The 6,484-nt window shown below is 40.0% G+C and overlaps 1 pseudogene; it reads right to left on the bottom strand.

Moving 5' to 3' along the window:
• Window positions 1-246: 246 nt before the first annotated feature.
• On the bottom strand, window positions 247-361 carry LOC114197387 (U4 spliceosomal RNA; annotated as a pseudogene).
• Window positions 362-6,484: the final 6,123 nt, after the last annotated feature.

Genomic DNA, 6,484 nt, shown 5'->3' with positions numbered 1-6,484 from the left:
GCCAATGCTCATTTACCATTATGAAAATCCTAGACCTTTAAGAATTATGCTAAATCTACTCTGCCTGTGCTCTAGAAATGAAACAAGGCCCACGTGTGAGACCTACTGCTCAGAAAAAGGATTCCTTTCAAAATATTACTGATCCTTGACAATGCTCCTGGTCACCCAAGAGCTCTGATGGAGATGTACAATGAGATTAATATTGTTTTCATGCCTGCTAACACAGCGTCCATTCTGCTGCTCATGGATCAAGGAGTCATTCCAACTTTCAAATCTTATTATTTAAGAAATACATTTCAATTAGCAATAATCACGCCTCAGATAAACCTCATTGACTATGATACTGTCACTCCGCAAAGCTTAGAAATACATTTCATAAGGATATTGCTACCATAGTGATTCCTCTGATGGAGCTGGACAAAATAAATTGAAAACCACCTGGAAAGCTTTCACTATTCTAGATGCCATAAGACATGATTCATGTCTTACGATTCGTGATTCATGGGAAGAGGTCAAGATAGTAAGATTAACAAGAGTTTGGAAGAAGTTGATTCCAACCCCCATGGATGACCTTGAGGGTTTCAAGACTTCAGTGGAGGAAGTAACTGCAGGGTAGTGGAAACAGCAGGAGAATGAGAATTACAAGTGGAGCCGGAGGTGTGACTGAATTGCTGCAATCTCATGATCAAACTTGAAGGGATGAGAAGCTGCTTCTTAGGATGAGCAAAGAAAGTGGTTTCTCGGGGATGGGGTGGCTGGGTGATGGACTTTGGGGACGGTATGTGTGGTGGTGAGCGCTGTGAATTGTGTAAGACTGATGAATCACAGACCTGTACCCCTGAAACAAATAATATATTATATGTTAATTTTAAAAAAAGTGGTTTTTTGAGATCGACTCTATTCCTGGTGAAGGTGCTGTGAAGATTCTTGAAATGACAACAAAGGACTTGGAATATTACATAAATGTAGTTGATAAAGCAGCAGCAGGATTTGAGAAGACTGGCTCCAGTTTTGAAAGAAGTTCTACTGTGGGTAAAATGCTATCAAACAGAATCGCATGCTAGAGAAATCATTTGTGGAAGGAAAAGCCAATTGCTACGGCAAACTTCATTGTTGCCTTTTTTTTTTTTAGTTTTTTTTTTTTTTTAAGTAATCTCTACACCCAACGTGGGGCTTGAACTTACAACCCCAAGATCAAGAGTTGCATGCTCTTCCAAGTGAGCCAGGCAGGCGACCCTGTTGTCTTATTTTTAAAAATTGCCTCAGCCACCCCAGCCTTCAGCAACCACCACCCTGATCAGTCAGCAGCCGTCAACATTGCAGGAAAACCATCCACCAGCAAAAAAGATAGTGACTTACTGAAAGCTCAGATGATGGTTAGCATTTTTCAGCAATAAAGTATTTTTTAATTAAGGTATTTACATTTTTTAAATATTTTATTTATTTGAGAGAGAGCGAGCATGAGCGGGGGGGGGGGGTGCAGAAGGAGAGGAAGAAGCAGACTCCCCGCTGAGCACGGAGCCAGACAGAGGTGGGGCTCCATCCCAGGACCCTGAGACCATGACCTGAGCCAGTCAGATGCTTAACCAACTGAGCCACCCAGGTGCCCTGGTATATACATTTTTTTAGAGATAAAGCTATTGCATACTAATTAGACAACAGTATATTATAAACATAACTTTTTTTAAAGTTTTATTTATTTATCCATGAGAGTCAGAGAGAGAGAGAGGCAGAGGCAGAGGGAGAAGCAGGCTCCCCGCCCAGCAGGGAGCCTGATGCGGGACCCGATCCCAGGACCCCGGGACCACGACCCGAGCCGAAGGCAGATGCTCACCCATCTAAGCCACGCAGGCGCCTATAAACATAACTTTTATATACACTGGGAAACCAAAAAATTCATTTGATTTGCTTTATTGCAGAGATCTGAAATCAAACCCACAATATCTCCAAAGTATACCTGTATGGAAAACTGGAATAAATGTCTAACCATGGGGGATGGCTGAAGAAATTACGACACATCACACTATTGGCATGTAGGCATTTTAAATTATAGTTGTGAACATTTTTTTGAAATGCTCATAATTTGGGGGGTGCCTGGCTAACTCAGTTGGTAGAGCATGAGACTCTTGATCTTGGGGTTCTAAATTCAAGCTCTATATCGGGTGTAAGTATTGCTTAAAAATAAAAAATCTTTTAGGGTGCCTCAGTGGGGAGTCTGCTGCTCTCCCTCTCCCTTTGCCCTTCCCCTTGCTCACTCATGCTCTCTCTAAAATACATAAATCTTTAAAAAGTAAGTAATTAAAAAAATAAAATAAAATTTTTTAAGATTTTACTTATCTGACAGAGAGAGCACAAGCAGGGGGAGGGCAGGCAGAGGGAGAGGGAAAAGCAGGCTCCCCACCAAGCAGGGAGCCTGATGCGATGCAGGGGCGTGGGGCTAGATCCCAGGACCACAGGATCATGACCCCAGCAGAAGGCAGACGCTTAACTGAGCTACCCGGGTGCTGGGGTCATGGGATGGAGCCCCACATCTGACTCTCTGCTTGTCGGTGGGTCTTCTTCTCCCTCTCCCTCTGCCATTCCCCAGCTTGCGCTCTCTGGCTCTATCTCTCTGTCAAATAAATAAATAAAATCTTTTTTTTTTTTTAAGTGGCTCATGTTATATATTTTTTAAAGATTTACTTATTTATTTGAGAGAGAGAGAGCGAGAGCACAAGTGTGGAGGGGGATTGGGGGGTTGGGAGAGAGAGAGCATCTCCAGCAGACTCACCAGTGAGCATGGAGCTCAAACACGGGGCTTGATCCTACACCCCTGAGATCAAGACCCCAGCAGAAATCAAGAATCGGACGCTTAACTGACTGAGCCACCCAGGAGCCTCTCATGTTACATTTCTATTATAAAGCTTGACTTAAAAGGATTGGACTCTAAGACTTCAAAGATCCCAGGTTTAAACAATAAAATTCTTCCAAACTGTTTGATTTCAAATATCTGCTCTGCCACTTTCTAGCCTTCTGACAGTTATTTAAGCTCTCTGTGTTTGGTTTCTTCACTGGTAAAAATGGAGATGATAATAATACCTACCTCATAGAGTTCTTACATGGATTAAAAGAGTGTATACATGTAATGCACTGTGCCTAGCATTTACTCGCTAGGGTTAGCTATTTTCATTATTATTCACCATGGAGAGCAAAGTCACAACTGTGTCTTTACTGTGTAAAAAACCTAGATGAAAAACAAGAATATCTTGATAATTCCAAATATAGTATTGTTTAGTATTAAGTGATGTATTATAAATATCCAAGTAGTTCAATGAATTTCAAGCTTTCATCCAGATGGATTGGGTTCTATATATTCATTCATTCAATGACCAGATATTCCTTGAACATCTGCTACATGCTAGGCATTTTTACAAGTATAAACAAAAACAGACAAAAATTACTGCTTTCATGGATTTTACATTCTAGCAGAAGGCAGTAAAGCCAGTCCAGACCAATAAAGTCAGTCTGAACTACTTATGTTTTGTTTAATATGACCTATTCTTGAATATTTAAAAGAGATCTTTAAGTTCAAAAATTACATGAGCCCAGGGTATCTGGGTGGCTCAGTCAGGTAAATGTCTGCCTTTGGCTCAAGTTATGATCCCAGGGTCCTGGGATCAAGCCCCACATCGGGCTCCCTGCTCAGCGGGGAGCCTGCTTCTCCTTCTCCCTCTGCTGCTCCCCTTGCTTGTTCTCTCCCTCTCTCCCTCTGTCAAATAAATAAATAAAATATTTTTTAAAAAATTACATGAGCCCATTATTTTCCTAGTCTTTTCTCAATTCCTAGCACCCTCTCAAAAGAAAGATAAACCTAGTGGGTATTCTGTACCACTACACCAGTTACTACCCTCTCCCTAGCCCCAGAAGCAACAAAAAAGATGTGCTTAAGCTCATCACTTAAACCAAATGAAAGCATAAGATTCAGAGAATTCTCTTCATATTTAAGACTTTCAGAAAATATGCAGTCTGATGCAACAGGTTATAGCTTTTTGCATTTTTAAAAATTATATTTGGTAAAATGGCAAAAAATGAGCATGTACACAAAGACAACTATATATGAAAACGTACATAACATCATTATTTGTATTAGCAAATCTGGAAACAACCTAAATATCTATAATCGTAAAGATAATAAATAAATGTTGGTATAACTGGAGCTATTTTTATCAACATGGACATAATGTTGAAGGAAAAATACAAATTACAGAACACTTACATGCCAGGCATATAGTTTTTAAATATGCAAAAGTTATATATTACTCTGCATTTTTAACACATGTAATAAAAGTAAAAAGAAACACAGGAGAATGTCAAACATCAAACTCATTTCCCTGGGCCTGAGGGCAGGGCAGAAGGCAGGGAGAGAAGGATACAACTGGAGAAGACGTGTCCGTTCTTTATACCATGTTGTACACCTTGAATGTTTAATAATAAAAATGTGAGTTTAGCATGAGTTTAGCAAATGGTTTAACCTGTTTTGGGGAAGGGGTTCAATTTTTATTAAAATCCCCAAAAACTCAGGCTTAAGCTTGGATGTCTCATACTAAAAAGGAAAAATAATTTTCTTTTTTTTTTCTGTTTTTATTTTTTTAACTAGCCAACATATAGTATATCATTAGTTTCAGATGTAGAGTTCAATAATTCATCAGTTGCCTATAACACTCCAGTGCTCATCACATCGAGTGCCCTCCTTAATGCCCATCACCCAGTGACTCCATCCCCCCACCCACCTCAATTGTTTCATTTTTAAAAACTGGACCGACCCTTAGGAAAATTTTATTGCATTCTTGTATAGATAGCTAACGTAAATAACTTCCAGCAACAAACTGGGTATTTTTTTATCTGTTTCATAGAATCACAGAGTTGAGTCAGACTGAGTTGTCTAGTGGGTTCAATCACTGCCTTTCTAAGTTCCCCTGTTCTAGACACAGCTTCAACAGCATTACAGGAATCCATATGCCCTAGGAATAGCGACTTTCCATCACCTGCTTCAAGAGAGCAAATGGAAGTGTTAGTAGCAATGACGTTATGTTTCAGTATGTGAAAACCTCGCGTGAATTTTCCCCTCTCTCTGGCAACAGTTCACAAGGTATCACTATAAAAAGAAAAAAAAGCCCTTCTTGCTCTGCTTTTACTGACTTCAGAAACGGTAATCGTTAAAACTGTCTTTTGATCTAGAATTACTTAAATACTTCTTTAAGGATCTTTTACAGTCACCTTCAAGTTACCTAAATCACAAGCTCTTTTTTCCTTCAAAGACCCTCCCCTCCCCCACCAAAGTAAAGTAACATCAGTTGCAACTGTTGGGCAGGTACTGCCCTCTAGTGCTTATACTTTTATAATAATTTTTTTTTAAAGGTTTTATTCATTTATTTGACAGAGACACAGCAAGAGAGGGAACACAAGCAGGGGGAGTCGGGGAGGGGGAAGCAGGCTTCCCGCCGAGCAGGGAGCCCGATGCGGTTATCGATCCCAGGACCCTGGGTCCATGACCTGAGCTGAAGGCAGACGCTTAACGACTGAGCAACCCAGGCGCCCCTATAGTAAAATTTTTAAACACTATCTGACATCACTACCACAGAAAGTCCGTCAAAAATTAAATAACATCCTGGGGCGCCCTCTCTCACTGTGTCTCTCTCTGTCAAGTAAATAAATAAAATCTTTAAAAAAAATTAAATAACATCCTATTAACCCAAGATTTTTCAACTACACACTATTGATACGGTGGGCCCATAAGTCTTTGCCCTTGAATTGTTGGATGTTTAGCAGCAACCCCTGGCCTCTACCCACTAGATGCAGTAGCACTCCCCAACCCCAGCTGTGACAAACAACAATGTCTCCAGACTTTGCTAAATGTCCCCTGGGGAGCAAAATCATCACTGGTTGAAAACCACTGTATCATGTTAAAGGTTGTCCAAAATGTTCACATTAGTCCTGAAAATTATAAGCAGAAAAAGTCTTCTTCTGTAGACTAATTACTCTAAGTGAGATAAAGGAGAATTTCAGTTCTGCAGGAAACAAACAAAAAAAAAATAGAGAATTAAAGTTTTCAGGTCTTCCTCTCCACCCCTCCAAAGTCCTGGCTAGTGGAAAACTTCTTCACACTTTTGACTTTGTATTCCAGTTTTACTTCTCAGATCTGTTCACTTCCTTTCAAAGTGCTTAGAAAACAAAGCTTGCACTTCTAGCTGTATGGAGGGAAGACGGAGGAAGGAGGGGGTGAGGTGTGTGTCTGTATTGTGTTCTAACATAATACGAAACATAATAATTATAAACATAATATGAAAGTTCTTGCAAAATATCGAAAGGAGTTTCAGACGTGGATTTTAGAAAGTTACATTAGGAGGGTTTATTCAGATCTGCTGTGATGATTATTCCTCATGTAAGCACATTATGCTTATAAATCCTGATTCTGGGGCACCTAAGCTAACCCTTAACTCAGGTT

Source organism: Eumetopias jubatus, unplaced genomic scaffold (assembly GCF_037043125.1).
Source record: "Eumetopias jubatus isolate StellerSeaLion01/CBP00866 unplaced genomic scaffold, mEumJub1_p1.0 scaffold_4, whole genome shotgun sequence".
Classification (NCBI taxonomy): Eukaryota; Metazoa; Chordata; class Mammalia; order Carnivora; family Otariidae; genus Eumetopias; species Eumetopias jubatus.
This window is presented reverse-complemented; position numbering and strand designations above follow the sequence as displayed.